At 37.7% G+C, this 18119-nt stretch overlaps 1 long non-coding RNA gene across 1 annotated transcript; it reads left to right on the top strand.

Annotated features, from left to right (window-relative positions):
- Positions 1 to 429: 429 nt before the first annotated feature.
- LOC124556822 lies at positions 430 to 17902 on the top strand. Its single transcript, XR_006968702.1, has 3 exons — positions 430 to 565; positions 644 to 739; positions 17447 to 17902. It is a non-coding gene; the product is annotated as an uncharacterized LOC124556822 (long non-coding RNA).
- Positions 17903 to 18119: the final 217 nt, after the last annotated feature.

Below are 18119 nucleotides of genomic sequence, written 5' to 3'. Positions count from 1 at the left end.
CGATGATCAAGTTGTAATAACGTTAAGACATCGAGAGCTACAACTCAGAGATTAGTACGAAATGTTGTAAATCCTTACATTACTACCAGTTGTATATAGTTCAGACTATCAGTGGTGAATTCTTTTAAAGCAACGTGCCAAATGGACAGCCCGTCAACGCCTCGTTTATAATTAATCTGTGACATCCGCATCACTCCACATGCCGGAGATACGGTATTCCTTTTTACGATTGGAACTGGTAAGCGTATCTATTGACATTTTAATGTATTTCCTCTTCGTATCACTCACGTAAAATTAATGTGTAACTGCATTACTGCGCGAAAGCATTACTTTTTACATTTCGTTGGGGTGGACAGTAGTACTGCGTCAGCTAATAAGATCTTTGGCGCAACAGGTTAAGTATTGTCATTCGTTGATCGAGCGCGAAGAAGGGAATATTCTGTGTCATTGCGCTGAAATTGTTGTGGAAGTTGGAGACTTGTCTACATATATGGCTGCTATTATTCTTCAGAAACGTAAATATATTTGATTCCATCTCGTCATGGCCGGAAAGATAGATGACGCAGTAAGTAAACTGAACGATTATTAATACGAGGACCGGCAACTTATTGTAATTTGTTAAAAATAATTTATTTGTTTGCAGTATGAGCTACTACTTAAAACGTACCGCAATATTTCGATGAAATGCCTTCTGTCTTGCGTACCAACGCAAACAAAAATGAAGCCGAGACGTGGAGAGGTAATTATTAAAGATAATTGATTGATTTATAGCTTAGAATTCAGGAACGGAATTACACAGTTTAAAGGATTTTTCAACGTGAATGAAGGGTGATAACGTTTTATATGTCGTAAATCGCGCAGTTTCTGAGGAAGAAAGTGCTTCTGGATAATTTATTATGCTCACATAGTTTGACAGCAAAGTGTGTAATTTTGCCGCTGCCATTATAGGCAGTGTTTTATTTTAATATTTATGTCTGGGTATTATGGTAAATTAATTAACTATCCTACTTTTTCATTCATTAAAGCCAAAGTTGGTAGAAAGAAATTTTTCTTTATCGGCCAAAACAAATTTCCTAAATCAGTCTAACATGGAAATAAAACACTATAAATAAAATTGACTAATCAGCTAACTTCTTAATCTTAGAAATTTAGCAAACGGTATGCCCAGCCACAGTGACAGAATATAATTAAGATTTTATACTGTTCTGTTTATGAAGAGTAGAAGTTGCACATTCAGGGAGCTGATTTTTCAACTGTTTCTCTCACAGGTTTGGCATATAATTTCGTGCAAGGTGATGCTGTTAGGATCAGCAAAGACGGTTTACATATTTCTTTACTGCATCATTGGACGATATTGGATTTGACTTAAACGTAGTGTTTATAAAGAAAAATAATTTTTGTTAGTATGTAATACAAATTACAAGAACTATGAAAAGAAAAAAAATGTTTTGATAATGCACAGCACAATAGCCTGATACTGGTATTTACACTCTACATCCACATACTGCATCCACATACTGATAAATTTCATACATTTTTACATCAATCAGGAATATTGGTCTCTTCATTTTCTATCACAGAAAAATAATGTTCTGACACATTTAACACTGAGATTAAGTTTAACTTTGCAGATTACAGACCTGAATTTGTGTATTCTAAATACAATCAAATGCACTAAATGAATGCCATCTTTCAACTCTCAGAATATGCAAGCAGCAGGGGTTCCCTACATATTCCTTACTAGATGCATTAAAATATCACATGTAGCTGTATGTTAAAAATCATTTGCTGCAATAAGTATCTGCTACCAGAAACAGAAATCATTAGTGTGGTGATCACACTATCCCCTCTGAGTAAAGCAGTATGTACAATTTTGGTGATTTCTGAGGCAAATCTGTATACAGGATGAACTGTCAAATTCACTAAATTGATTAACAGATTTTTTATTTATTTTTTCCTGTTTGGAGTGTGTAAACCTTGCATTCACTTTTTTTAATCAGCAGAGAAGTCAATATTAAAATAGTATAATACATTCAGTACCACTCATTCAAGAGGACATAACATCAATATATTTTGTTGCCACATAAATTTCCATTGCCAGAGGTTTCTCATTCAGAAAATTCTTACGCACGTCACACTATAAAGAACCTTTCTGTGCTTAGTTTGGTTTATTATTGCATTCTGATGCAGAAATACAAAAATAAATCTTTCTCCTTGAAGTAATTATAAACACGAACCTGCATTTGACACATAGCAAAATGGTCCAAATGGCTCTGAGCCCTATGGGACTTAACTGCTGAAGTCATCAGTCCCCTAGAACTTAGAACTACTTAAACCTAACTATCCTAAGGACAACACACACATCCATGCCCGAGGCAGGATTAGAACCTGCGACCGTAGTGGTTGCGCGGCTCCAGACTGTCGAGCCTAGAACCGCTCGGCTACTCTGGCCCACAACACATAGCATCAAATGGACTTTAATAAATATAATCTTTTTTCTAATTTAAGACAGGTCTTTCCTGAAATTTGGAACAAAAAAGAAAATTTAAATTCAGATTAATTGAATATTGGAGCCAGAAGCAAAAATTAAGTAAACACTGTGGATATAGGGGAGTGCTAAAGTGCAATATTTTATCAGTGTTAAGTATTGCGAGTGCAAATATTGGTTCTGGTGGGCAAGGATTAAGAGCAAAAGCAAAACATCTAAGCATTCTCATGCTGTTGTTGAAGCAGACAGTTGGGATATTAATCACAGAAACCAGAGGGAAATTGGAACCCTCCTCCTGCCATCTGTGGCAGAGTTACTTGCTTCAGTAAAATTGTTCCAGTAGTTGCTAAATATAAACCTACTTCCCTTAATGACTTATCAAATTTTGATTATGGGACTGTTGTTTACTATTTCTCTTCCTGTGGTAAGTTACCTTATGTGTGACCTCACAGCTGAGAGGAACATTCTCTGAGTACTTTCGCTAAAAATGGGTCACGTTAGGTGAATATAATTTTTATAAGACCATTTGTTAACAAAATCATATTATATTTATCACCAAATTACAAGATGTATACAGGAAACACTGCCAGTTTGGAGAATGTGAAACGTAAAGTTAAGAGTGCCACATGTAAAATTAAAGAGTGCCACAGGGCTTCACCAGCACTCATATGATGAAAAGTAAATTTGGAGTAGGTTGTACAGTATAGTAAATTATGTATGTTAATTTTCAAGCACAGGTGATGAGCAATATTGTGCTACTTAATCCAAGGCACATCAATTTGTGTGTATCTCAGAATAAGCAGAATATTTGTCTTTTCTGTCTTGAGCATAATGATAGTGAAGATAATGGTAGTAATAACAGTAATAAGTAAATATATCCAGTATCAGGATTATACATCATACTATTAATACATTTTACATTCTCTGTCATTTTCCTCAGTTATAATTCATATTTCAGCAGGAGAAAATCTAATCCTTATTTTATATTTGTTTCTTTCCATATTCGTTGTTCACCCTTAATGTGTTTCAACCTCTCTAGTATTCCATGCTCTCTGAATTATTTTGAATCTGTTTATCACGTTCCATTACAATTTTTCACTTTATTTCATTTCACTTGATCAATACTTTAGAGGTAACCAATTTACATCATTTATCTGACAGAAACAATACCAGATGCCAACACTAGCATTCATCTGAGAACAACTTTTAACTAGTTTTTTATTAGTGGTTTACAGGAAAGAATGGAATTTCTGAAGCTGTTAAAATTCATGGAGGAGGCTGTGTCAAAGAGAAAGTATAAGAACATCTAAGAGTTGTAAGGTGTGAGGAAAAAGAAATGAGAAATACAAAGTGAGTACTTGGGAAGAATTAAAAATTGTGAGTCCAGTAACAAAGATAACATCAGAAGAGAGAGAAAAAAAACAGGATCAAAATAATAATTCGAAAATAGAAAATATACAGTGAAAGCAAATAGTGATAAATGAAAGAACACAAGATCACAGAAACTGGAAAGTATAATAAAGGAATGCATGATTGGGCAGGAAAGGGAAGAGGGATCTCCTTGGCAGTGGGAGTAAGAGTAACATAGATCACTACCATGGAACGTATGGGATTGCAAGTTGTTCTAGAGAAATAATTGCAACCTGCACAGTGTTAAGGATCAAGTGGTGCTTGGCATTCTAAATGCTTGGCGGCAGAAGCAACAGCGGAAATAATAATTTTTGGGCTGTCTGCCCGAGAATACAGGTCTACATCAGGGGCATGACACAGTCCTTCAACTCACATCTGGTAAGCTGTGGTGGTGACTCCTCCCTCCTATTTTATGAAAAAACCTTTGTTGCATTCCCATCAGTTGCAGCTAATGATCTTATGGAAGTAACCACAAATTTTATACATCAAGACCTACATATTAACTTAAGTAAATCTCAGCTGCTAACATTTAAAACAACCAGCTTTCATCAAAAGACACAGATAACTTTAAATTTCTTTGTTCATCTGCTGAAAAATCTTCGTTGAATGAACCAAATTAATTCTGTATGTGAGAAAACCAACAGTGGACTGTTTCTGATAAGCCAGTGGCCAAAAACAGTTCCCAGCCAAACCTTAAAAATTGTGTAATATGAAACAAAATATCCGGAATAGAATTATGGGACTGTGCAGCAGACATATACCTAAATAGAATGTAGACATTAGGTTAAAGCATGGACAAAGGTCCAGATAGTCCTGTTGTGAATCCTTTGCCAAATGTAAATATTTGACAGTATCTAACTTACACAATGCATTGTTGTTGTTCTGGTCTTCAGTCCTGAGACTGGTTTGATGCAGCTCTCCATGCTACTCTATCCTGTGCAAGCTTTTTCATCTCCCAGTACCTACTGCAACCTACATCCTTCTGAATCTGCTTAGTGTATTCATCTCTTGGCCTCCCTCTACAATTTTTACCCTCCACGCTGCCCTCCAATACTAAATTGGTGATACCTTGATGCCTCAGAACATGTCCTACCAACCGATCCCTTCTTCTGGTCAAGTTGTGCCACAAATTTCTCTTCTCCCCAATCCTATTCAATACTTCCTCGATGGCTGGGTGTTGTGTGGTGTCCTTAGGTTAGTTAGGTTTAAGTAGTTCTAAGTTCTAGGGGACTGATGACCATAGACGTTAAGTCCCATAGTGCTCAGAGCCATTTGCACCATTTGCAATACTTCCTCATTAGTTATGTGATCTACCCATCTAATCTTCAGCATTCTTCTGTAGCACCACATTTCGAAAGCTTCTATTCTCTTCTTGTCCAAACTATTTATCGTCCATGTTTCACTTCCATACATGGCTACACTCCATACGAATACTTTCAGAAATGACTTCCTGACACTTATATCAATACTGGATGTTAACAAATTTCTCTTCTTCAGAAACGCTTTCCTTGACATTGCCAGCCTACATTTTATATCCGCTCTACTTCGACCATCATCAGTTATTTTGCTCCCCAAATAGCAAAACTCCTTTACTACTTTAAGTGCCTCATTTCCTAATCTAATTCCCTCAGCATCCCCTGACTTAATTCGACTACATTCCATTATCCTCGTTTTGCTTTTGTTGATGTTCATCTTATATCCTCCTTTCAAGACACTGTACATTCCATTCAACTGCTCTTCCAAGTCCTTTGCTGTCTCTGACAGAATTACAATGTCATTGGCGAACCACAAAGTTTTTATTTCTTCTCCATGAATTTTAATACCTACTCCGAATTTTTCTTTTGTTTCCTTTACTGCTTGCTCAATATACAGATTGAACAACATCGGGGAGAGGCTACAACCCTGTCTTACTCCCTTCCCAACCACTGCTTTCCTTTCATGTCCCTCGACTCTTATAACTGCCATCTGGTTTCTGTAAGAATTGTAAATAGCCTTTCGCTCCCTGTATTTTACCCCTGCCACCTTTAGAATTTGAAAGAGAGTATTCCAGTCAACATTGTCAAAAGCTTTCTCTAAGCCTACAAATGCTAGAAACGTAGGTTTGCCTTTCCTTAATCTTTCTTCTAAGATAAGTCGTAAGGTCAGTATTGCCTCACGTGTTCCAGTGTTTCTACGGAATCCACACCGATCTTCCCCGAGGTTGGCTTCTACTAGTTTTTGCATTCGTCTGTAAAGAATCCATGTTAGTATTTTGCAGCTGTGACTTATTAAACTGATAGTTCGGTAATTTTCACATCTGTCAACACCTGCTTTCTTTGGGATTGGAATTATTATATTCTTCTTGAAGTGTGATGGTATTTCGCCTGTTTCATACATCTTGCTCACCAGATGGTAGAGTTTTGTCAGGACTGGCTCTCCCAAGGCCGTCAGTAGTTCCAATGGAATGTTGTCTACTCCGGGGGCCTTGTTTCGACTCAGGTCTTACAGTGCTCTGTCAAACTCTTCACGCAGTATCGTATCTCCCATTTCATCTTCATCTACATCCTCTTCCATTTCCATAATATTGTCCTCAAGTACATCGCCCTTGTATAGACCCTCTATATACTCCTTCCACCTTTCTGCTTTCCATTCTTTGCTTAGAACTGGGTTTCCATCTGAGCTCTTGATATTCATACAAGTCGTTCTCTTATCTCCAAAGGTCTCTTTAATTTCCCTGTAGGCAGTATCTATCTTACCCCTAGTGAGATAGGCCTCTACGTCCTTACATTTGCCCTCTAGCCATCCCTGCTTAGCCATTTTGCCCTTCCTGTCGATCTCATTTTTGAGACGTTTGTATTCCTTTTTGCCTGCTTCATTTACTGCATCTTTATATTTTCTCCTTTCATCAATCAAATTCAATATTTCTTCTGTTACCCAAGGATTTCTACTAGCCCTCATCTTTTTACCTACTTGATCCTCTGCTGCCTTCGCTACTTCATCCCTCAAAGCTACCCATTCTTCTTCTACTATATTTTTTACCCCAATCCTGTCAATTGTTCCCTTATGCTCTCACTGAAACTCTGTACAACCTCTGGTTCTTTCAGTTTATCCAGGTCCCATCTCCTTAAATTCCCACCTTTTTGCAGTTTCTTCAGTTTTAATCTACAGGTCATAACCAATAGATTGTGGTCAGAGTCCACATCTGCCCCTGGAAATGTCTTACAATTTAAAACCTGGTTCCTAAATCTCTGTCTTACCATTATATAATCTATCTGATACCTTTTAGTATCTCCAGGGTTCTTCCATGTATACAACCTTCTTTCATGATTCTTAAACCAAGTGTTAGTTATGATTATGTTGTGCTCTGTGCAAAATTCTACCAGGCGGCTTCCTCTTTCATTTCTTAGCCCCAATCCATATTCACCTACTATGTTTCCTTCTCTCCCTTTTCCTACACTCGAATTCCAGTCACCCATGACTATTAAATTTTCGTTTCCCTTCACAATCTGAATAATTTCTTTTATTTCATCATACATTTCTTCAATTTCTTCGTCATCTGCAGAGTTAGTTGGCATATAAACTTGTACTACTGTAGTAGGTGTGGGCTTCGTATCTATCTTGACCACAATAATGCGTTCACTATGCTGTTTGTTGTAGCTTACCCGCATTCCTATTTTCCTATTCATTATTAAACCTACTCCTGCATTACCCCTATTTGATTTTGTGTTTATAACCCTGTAGTCACCTGACCAGAAGTCCTGTTCCTCCTGCCACCAAACTTCACTAATTCCCAGTATATCTAACTTCAACCTATCCATTTCCCTTTTTAAATTTTCTAACCTACCTGCCCGATTAAGGGATCTGACATTCCACGCTCCGATCCGTAGAACGCCAGTTTTCTTTCTCCTGATAATGACAACCTCTTGAGTAGTCCCCGTCCGGAGATCCGAATGGGGGACTATTTTACCTCCGGAATATTTTACCCAAGAGGACGCCATCATCATTTAATCATACAGTAAAGCTGCATGCCCTCGGGAAAAATTATGGCTGTAGTTTCCCCTTGCTTTCAGCCGTTCGCAGTACCAGCACAGCAAGGCCGTTTTGGTTTTTGTTACAAGGCCAGATCAGTCAATCATCCAGACTGTTGCCCTTGCAACTACTGAAAAGGCTGCTGCCCCTCTTCAGGAACCACACATTTGTCTGGCCTCTCAACAGATACCCCTCCGTTGTGGTTGCACCTACGGTACGGCTATCTGTATTGCTGAGGCACCAACGGCAAGGTCCATGGTTCATGGGGGGACACAATACATGACAAAAAAAAAGGGAAGTACCCAGAAAGCACGGACAGACATCAGTGTAGCTTTATACATGTACACACTATCAATGGGTATATAAATGACTGGAGTTGGAATTCTCTGTAACAGGCAGAATGGCCACTAGTGTTGTCCACAATTATTGTTGTTACCATTCTTGTCAGGGTATTCTAGGGACGTGAACAATGTCAAATATTTAGTGGTCACTGTGAATGACATGTAAATGCTGTGTGCTTGCATGCAACAGCATTATCAGCAGCAGACAGACTTTGAAAGAGGCCTCATTGAAGGTCTCCATTTCGCTGGCTAGTTGAATGATGAAATATCCAAATTTGTGGGGCATTCAGATGTGGTATGGCCTGAAGCTGGACTACATTGTAATGTTTGGCAGGCATACTCATTGTTAAGATCCTGGTAGACCACGTCTGACCACCCAGGGAGGATTGCTGTATTGTGTACCAAGGACTTCACAACACTGTCACATTTAAGCCTGCCATCCGAGAAGAAATAATGAACTCCGTGCAATGTTCTGTGTCATCCTGCACCACTGGTCAGAGACTAGCAGGAATAGGGAATTATCATCCCTTGCACAGGCTGCCATTAACACCACAACAAAACCACTGCATTTGGAGTGGTATTTGCCCAGGAAAAATGGACTGCTGATGAGTAGTGTTGCAGTGTATTTCATTATCAAACACAGTTCTGCTCTGTGACAAATCAGTGTTGTTGGTGAGTGTGGTGACACCCCAGGCAGAGGTTACATTCTTCCAGTGTGTTGGGGAGGCACAGTGGTATTACTCTTGTTGTCATTGTGTCTGAGGTCATCAGGTATGACTTCAGTTCATGGCTGGTAGTGATTGACAGAAATCTGACAGCACAATCGTGCTGCCATTTTTCATCAGGACAATGTTCACCCACACATGGACTATGCCACTGCAAAGTGTGTGCATGATGTTGAGCTACACCAGTGGCCAGCAATATCCTGAGATCTGTCCCCAACACAACATGTGGGACCAGCTTGGAAGTCAGCTCTGTCCCTGTCCAAGTATCCAGGATATCAAGAACCATTTATAAAAGCTGTGCACCAGCTTGCTCCAGGAAAGAATACAACAGCTTTATGACATGCAATGGATTTTTTTTCATAGATCATTTTACATGAGATATCATAATGATGTTGAAGGAGTCATTTTACATTCGCATCTCAAATTAATTTGTACATAGTGTTACATTCTGAACATTTCTAAGAGGATATTTTTTTCACAAAAAGAAGAAAGATATACATATGTGAGTTAGTATTTCCTACCCACCATCTTTTGCACATTAAGGTAATAGGAATTCTTCTACGGAATAGAAGAAGTTGTTAAGGAAAGAGTTAGAAATTTCCTCAGTTTGTTATCAAATTTTATTTTGCTATCTGTCAGATATTTTATGTCACTGGGTAAATAGTCAGAAGTTTTTGTTGTGGCATTGTGCAGCACTTTTTCTACTGAAGACAACCTTAATGTGGATTAATGAATGTGATTTTTCCTTCTGGTATTGTAATTATGTACCTCAGTGTTCTTGTTGAATCATAGTTGGTGATTTACAACAAATTTCATGAGGGCATAAATGTGCTGTGAAGCAGTGGTCACAATGCCCAACTCCGTAAACAGATGTCTACAAAATGATTGTGGGTGAGCACCACATATTATTTTCACAGTATCTTTTAGCACAATGAAGACTTTCTTCCTTAAAGATGAGTTACCCAGAACATTATTCCATATGACATTACTGAATTAAAATATGCAAAATAAGTCAACTTACTGAATTGTCTCTCCCCAAGATTTTCAGTTATCCTAAGCACAAATGTGGCAGAACTAAATTGTTTTAGCATTTCCGAAATGTATTTTTCCAATTTAAATTCTCATCAAGGTGGACTTTTAAGAATTTTAAAGTTTTGACCCTGTTTTTTATTTTCTTGCCATGTGTTACACTTACCATTGGTGTAGTGCCTCAAGATGTGCAGAACTGAGTATGTTGTACCTTTCTAAAACAGAGGGTGTGACCATTCACAGAAAACCAGTCAATGCTACTTTTAAGAACTCTGTTTACCATTTATTCTGTTTCTTTACATATGGTTAGACTGATTACAATACTAGTGTCATCAGCAAAAAGAATGACAGAAGATCATTTACATACACTACTGGTCATTAAAATTGCTACACCAAGAAGAAATGCAGATGATAAAGGGGTATCCATTGGACAAATATATTATACTAGAAATGACATGTGATTACATTTTCATGCAATTTGGGTGCATACATCCTGAGAAATCAGTACCCAGAACAACCACCTCTAGCTATAACAACGACCTTGATACGCCTGGGCATTGAGTCAAACAGAGCTTGGATGGCATGTACAGATACAGCTGCCCATGCAGCTTCAACACGATACCACAGTTCATCAAGAGTAGTGGTTCAAATGGCTCTGAGCACAATGGGACTTAACATCTGAGGTCATCAGTCCCCTAGAACTTAGAACTACTTAAACCTAACTAACCTAAGGACATCACACACATCCAAGCCCGAGGCAGGATTCGAACCTGCAACCGTAGCGGTCCCACAGTTCCAGACTGTAATGCCTAGAACCGCTCGGCCACCCTGGCCGGCCATAAAGAGTAGTGACTGGCATATTGTGACGAACCAGTTGCTCGGCCATCATTGACCAGATGTTTTCAATTGGTGAGGGATCTGAAGAATGTGCTGGTCAGGGCAGCAGTCAAACTTTTGCTGTATCCAGAAAGACCCGTACAGGACCTGCAACATGCGGTCTTGCATTGTCCTGCTGAAATGTAGGGTTTAGCAGGGATCGAATGAAGGGTAGAGCCACAGGTCGTAACACATCTGAAATGTAACGTCCACTGATCAAAGTGCCGTCAATGTGAACAAGAGGTGGCCGAGACGTGTAACCGATGGCACCCCATACCATCATGCCAGGTGATACGCCAGTATGGCGATAACGAATACACGCTTCCAATGTGCATACACTGCGATGTCACCAAACATGGATGTGACCATCATGACGCTGTAAACAGAACCTGGATTCATCCAAAAAAATGACGTTTTGCCATTCGTGCACCTAGGTTCGCCATTGAGTACACTATCGCAGGCACTCCTGTCTGCGAGCTGATAGTCTCTGCTGCTGCAAACGTCGTCAAACTGTTCGTGCAGATGGTTGTTGTCTTGCAAATGTCCCCATCTGTTGACTCAGGGATCGAGATGCGGCTGCACAATCCATTACAGCCATGCGGATAAGATGCCTGTCATATCGATTGATAGTGATACGAGGCCATTGTGATCCAGCACGGTGTTCCATATTACCCTCCTGAACCCATCGATTCCATATTCTGGTAACAGTCTTTGGTTCTCGACCAACGCGAGCAGCAATGTCGCGATACGATAAACCGCAATTGCGATAGGCTACAATCTGACCTTTATCAAAGTCGGAAACATGATGGTACACATTTCTCCTCCTTACACAAGGCATCACAACAATGTTTCACCAGGCAATGCCAGTCAACTGCTGTTTGTGTATGAGAAATCGGTTGGAAACTTTCCTCATGTCAGCACATTGTAGGTGTCACCTCTGGTGCCAACCTTGTGTGAATGCTCTGAAAAGCTAATCATTTGCGTATCACAGCATCTTCTTCCTGACGGTTAAATTTCACATCTGTAGCACATCATCTTCGTGGTGTAGCAATTTTAATGGCCAGTCGTGTATATGAGGAACAGTAGTTGACGTAACACTAGAACTTGGGGAGCCTCATACATGATTTCTCCCCAGTCAAAATTATGTCCCTGGACTAGATTGCTTGAATTATTAAGTACAACTTTCTGGTTACATATGACATTATCCATTAGTTTGTTATACCATCAGTCCCCATAAATTATCAATTTACCCAGGAGAACACTGTGATTCACACAGTCAAATGCCTTAGGGGGGTCACATAAAATACCACCCAGCACAATTTTGTTATTTAATGCTTGTAAAATCTGGTGAGTGAAGTTGTAAATGGCATTCACATTAGAGCAATCCCTCTGAAACACAAATTGTTATTTGCTAGGAGTGCTGTTAATGCTATGGAGAGATACTGTTCTTGAATACATCACCTTCTCAAAAATTTCGGAAAATGATTTGAGCAGTGAAATAGGTCATTAGTTATTGACATCTCTCTTATCACCTTTCTCAAAGAGGGGTTTAAGTGTGGTATAGTTCAGTCCCTCTAGAAAAATGTCTTGAGTTAGTGATATATTACATATTTCAGATAAGATTGGGCTTATTACATGGGAACAAACTTTTGTTACTTTATTGGAAACATCATCAAAATCAGATGACCTTTTATTTTTGAAAGAATGCATAATTTTCTAAATTTCAGATGGAGAAGTTGGTGAAACATTCATATGATTGATTTTGTGAAAGTTACATTTTCAACTCACTGCTGTGGTTTTGCTCTTGAATTGATTGTCCCTCTGCTTTCTATTATATTTAAGAAATGATTATTAAATGCATTTGCTAGCTGTGACTCATCATTCATAGCACTTCTATTCAGTTCAATAGTAATTTCATCTTGTTCTGTGGCTGGTTGTCTTGTCTCTCATTTAACTGCCTGTAATATATCCTTAAGTCTGTTGTTGGAAGTACTGATTTGTGACATTATGTGCATGTTCCTTGATTTTTTAAAGACAGTTTGAGTATTTTTTGTAGTGTGCAACTCCTGCAGGATCCCTTCTTACTCTTGCCAAAAGATACATTTCCGTTTTCCTTCCAAAAGACACTTTAATGCCTATAGCGGGCCACGGTTTTTTATGTCGCTGTTTAGTGTTCTTTCTGATTACCATGTGCGGGAAGCTATTTTATATAATGATATGAATTTATCATGGAATAGATTAAATTTTATGTTAGAATTTTGTTCGTTATAAATTTCGTCCCAGGGCATCTCCTGTAAACTGTTCTTAAAGACATTTCTCATACCATAAGGCACTGTGTTATTTATCCTAATAAGCACTGCATCATGATCAGAGAGAGCATTTGTTACTGGGTAAACAGTTATTTTTGTGCTTTGAGCATCAAAGAAAATATCACTAATTAGGATCCTGATGCCTTTATCTACCTGTGTTGGAAAGTTAATTACTGAGATCAAATTTTAGGTTCCAAATAAGATTTCCAGATTATTTTTCCTATCAGAATCCTTAAAAAATCTACACTGAAGTCACCACAGACTATCAAATGCTTGCTGATGCCTGACACATAGCACAACAAGGAATCCATTTTCCTTATAAATAGTTCATAATTTCCCAGTGGGGACCTATATACAGTTACAATTAAAATTGAAATTTACTTGTCTCAATGTTTTTGAACTTGTGTTCTGTCTTAATGTATGTAACAACTCCTCCTTTTACCATGTTATTTCTGCACGCTTAAGCTGCAATAGTGTAATCTTTTATATGTAACTAATCTAATCCTGTGGTTATATGGTGCTCAGACAGGCACAGAATGTTTAGGATGTCTATCTTTTCAGAGCTTCCTAGATTTTCAAAACGGACAAGATGCTCTTCTGCCTTGCTACTCAGTCCTGTAATATTTTGATGAAGTAAACTAAACTTTTTTTCTGTATGTTATTAAGCATTTTGTAGGGCTCTCCCGTTATTATCACTTCTTTCAGAACGTGGTGCCTGAATCTTGATTCTAACCTAAAAGTGGTACCCCTCTGACTCCAGGAACCACAAGGATCTTGCTATGAGTCTAAGTATTAGGGTGGAAAGATGCAAACAATCTGGAGAGTGTTTATGAGTTATTTTACCTGGGGTCATATTACATAATGTGGAAATACACTTCTGTGGATAATTAGTGGTTGAATGTGAGGATCAATAGTGAATGCAGCTCAGGGTAGAGACATGTGGGTCAAGTTAACTTTCTCATACTTTCTTTGAAGGCTATGATGAGTCAGTCAGGTTGGTTAAGATGCAACAATTTATCATTTCTAATCAGATATCCACAGATAGTGAGGGTACTGGGTATGGATCTTATATGTTAATCATAGAAGAGTGCAGTCTCAAACTTCTACAGTTGGAAGAAGAGTGCTGGGTGGGATGTTGTTGTGAGGACCTAGTTACACTTGGGAGCACCAAGGGAACATCATTGACAATAACACATTTATTAGGTGGTAATACAGGATTGTTTTTGAAAGCACTACACCACAGCTAGCCTGGAGGGACAGTACTTTGTCAGCAGCAGAAGGCCAGTGGGTGTTCGACTCATAACACCACCAGTGCAGTGAAGCATCGGGTGGTGGCTATTATGTCACAGGACAGCGTTCCTTATCACAATCTGCTTTGTCATTAGATAAGATTGTATCTCCCAGCTTCCAAGATGTCATTATGCCTTGCTTGCACACTTGGGCACTCGGTCATTCCTCTGTGGTGTAGTGGATCCCACGTTTGCCACAACTTTCTCAGCATTTCCCCCTAGCTGGCAGTGTACTGGTAATGGACACAGGTGCTTTGGCTTCCAGTAGCTGTCAAGGTAGGACATGGACAAATTTTTAGTATCTGCTGGAGATAATATCCTGGGGCCTAGCAGTCAGATGGTAATTTGGAAAAGTGACCCTCTGTAGGTGGTTGAGGTGTATGATGGGCATACAGATTGATGTGAAGCCATCACTGAGATGTAAGTAACATCAAGAAAGTAGTATTGTTGGGAAAATGACTGAATGAACTGGATATTGGATCAGATTTCATCATTCTCATTTTACTACCATTTATTTTCCTCATTCTTCTTCCCTTTGTTGAATTCTTCTGAAAATCCTCCTCGTTCCTTCATTGTAAATATACTTTTATTTCCTTGTTTTTCTTTTCATCATTTATGATCATCTGATCTCTCATTATGTGATACGGCCTTATGACTTCTACTTTATAGCTTGGTCTTGCGTCTGCTGTACCCATCTTTTCTTGCTGCTATCCTTTCTGTACATCTCTGAGGTGTTAAAACTTCTGTCTAACTAATCTGAAACAACAGTGACACACACTTATATAGATTGTATAATGTCTTGCACAGATTCTACAGACATGACATATCATGTAATGGAATATACACTACAAATGATGATGTTCTGGAGTAATTTTGATTGTGGGATGTTGGTAATTTATAGAAAGGTCCAGCATTCAAATAAACAAAATAGATATTTAATTACATAATTTTGTGTTTATTGTTGATACTTAAAGGTAGTCACATTAGCTACAAAAGGTCTATTGGGCTGCTCTTGACACACTGTGATTATATTCTTTACCTTGTTTTAGGAAATTGAAGTTGAAGGTCTTTGTGGTCTTGACTCATAGGGAGTGGGACAAACTTGGTGGTAACACGGTGCATTCCAAGATGCTTTGTCAGGATTTCATGACATGATCCAATTGAAATGTTACATTCTTCTGTAAAGTTGTCAGCAATCATTTCTTGATTGGCACATACAGTTTCGTTGATGTTCCTGACATGAGTGTCCCCAAAGCATGTCATGAACAAGGGTCATCTTTAACTTCCATCCACCCACTTTTGAACCGTCTCAGCTATTTGTGACACTGACTACAGCTTAATCACTCATAACTGTAGGCTTCCTGCATCATTTGGTGTGCCTCTGTAAAGGTTTTCGTGAGTTTCACACTAAATTTAATGCAGATACATTGATCCTCTAACTCTGTCATCTCCAAATTTGCAAATTGTGTGACATACTGTTCTGTTCAGTATGGCAGTGAACAATAACTGATGGACATACAAAAATGAAACTTCCAGAAGTTGTATATGAAATACAGGTATGTGCAGGAATGCCACAACCACATTTCTCTCCAACACACCACTGGTGCAAATTTACGAATGTTGCAGAATTTTTTGAACAGGCAACGTATTTTGGGAGACATGTTGTATCAGATAGAAATCAATTATTTTCTTCTCTGAAATAATTTCCATACATATTTTTGAACATTCACTTACTGCTGATTTCTCATTTTCATCTTGGTATATTGTTGTGAAATATTCCAAACTGTTTCCTAAGGGAAGACATAGCAAAACTGTAACTTCTATCTGTATAATGTGAAAGGAAGATCTAGCTCACTTACTTCATTCTTTTTGTGTTTACCACAAATTTTGTTTGATGTACATCTTTAGATCTGAAACTGGGAAAAAGAATGAAAGAGTGCACTACTGCTAAAATTCTACAAGTATACAACCAGTGATGTTATTAAATATGCAGGAATATACAGCCAAAGAATACCCACAAAAAAAAACAAAAAAAAAGCTAGTCATGTCTAGTGCTGCAACGTACAGTTGGTCCAGTATGGGGAGAAATACTACAAGCAAAGTTACATGGTCAACTGCATGGCAATATGTGCACATGTCCATGCCCCCATAGATGGGAGAAAAGCATTCATAATCTGTGAAAAGATTAAAGAAATTATAAACTAATTAAAATAAAGACTGATAGTACATGGATTAAGTATATGATATAGACACATTGGAATTATTACACAATTAGGATAAAAATGTATAATGTATGTGGAAATGGGAAATTGTCACAAAACTGCACTGCATACACTAAGCTGAGCATTGCTGCCCAGTACTCTCTATGCATTCTTAAGACAACATATATGACAAACAAGTTGCTCTCAAGAATGTGGAATGAGTGGTACATCAGATATCTGTAATATAAGAGACCATCATCATAAACATGTAAGTAACTATCACAGGAACATTCATTTTGGTCATTCTAAATCTTGTTTACGTCATTTATTTTGGTGGTAGATGTGTCTAATTTCTCCAGTACTGGTACTTGTTGACTCTTTATGTAAAATTTCAATATTACTGTTTATGACCTTGTTTTATGGTTATCTGTTTACAAAAGAAAAAATGTAGTGAGTAACCCAGACAGTGTTTTTACATTATTCAAAACTGTTTCAACCTTTCATTCCTCTCTAGATGAATGACCTACTAGATTTAGGACTAACAGATGACTTTCATTACACAATTTTGTCCACACTTTTAGAAACATTGTTGGACTTAACACTCTGTATTGTAAATATTCAGTGAACTAATTATCTAAAATATATTTTCTTATAAAGTAGTCTTTATAAAATTTTTCCTTATATGTAAGTATTCCGCTACATCACTTTGTGCTGCATTTAAAAGAAAGATTGTGGTTATTGTACTAAAATTAGTTACATATGTTTTCCAGGTTCTGTGTGCTGAATATTGTATTGCACATGAAATGCAGCAGTTGAGGAAATCTGTAATCAACAAACTACCACAGACAAGGAAGCAATAAAAATATATATGGATACATGTTTTTTCATACACTTAGCAAATGTTCTGAAATGTTAATCAATAGTAAATGTTGTGGAAAATATTATATTTACCAATCAAAGTTGATTCACATCTAAGTATTGTTGCTGAGTTCAGTTTAACCTTTCATCCCATAACTATATTTTCAGCGCATTCATCTCTCTACATTTGCTTCTGTATCAGTAATCTGTGAATAATCTTAAAAGTCCTTTATTTAAAACCAAAGTAAATATTACAAGATGCTTTTCAAGATATTACATATTCCAGATGTAACCAATATAATTGTCCTATCTGTGTAGAAATATAAAAGTGAACAAATTCTATGGATTATACTTTTACTGTGACTATTCATGGCATGTAATTTTATGAAGTGGTTTTCACTTAAACTAGATTAGCTAGTCTGCACTCTGTTGTTAACATTATATTTCTGAATGTATGATTTTGTAAAGAAACTTTCACTTTAACTGCTTGATTAACTTTTGTATTTATAACAGAAGTCTTAATGGAATTTTTCACTCGGCAATGTGAAGGAAATGAATCAGTATATGTAAGTTATACAAATGTAA

This window comes from Schistocerca americana, chromosome X (assembly GCF_021461395.2).
Source record: "Schistocerca americana isolate TAMUIC-IGC-003095 chromosome X, iqSchAmer2.1, whole genome shotgun sequence".
NCBI lineage: Eukaryota > Metazoa > Arthropoda > Insecta > Orthoptera > Acrididae > Schistocerca > Schistocerca americana.
Note: the sequence above shows the minus strand (reverse complement) of the source record. Positions and strands in the feature narration are given on the sequence as shown.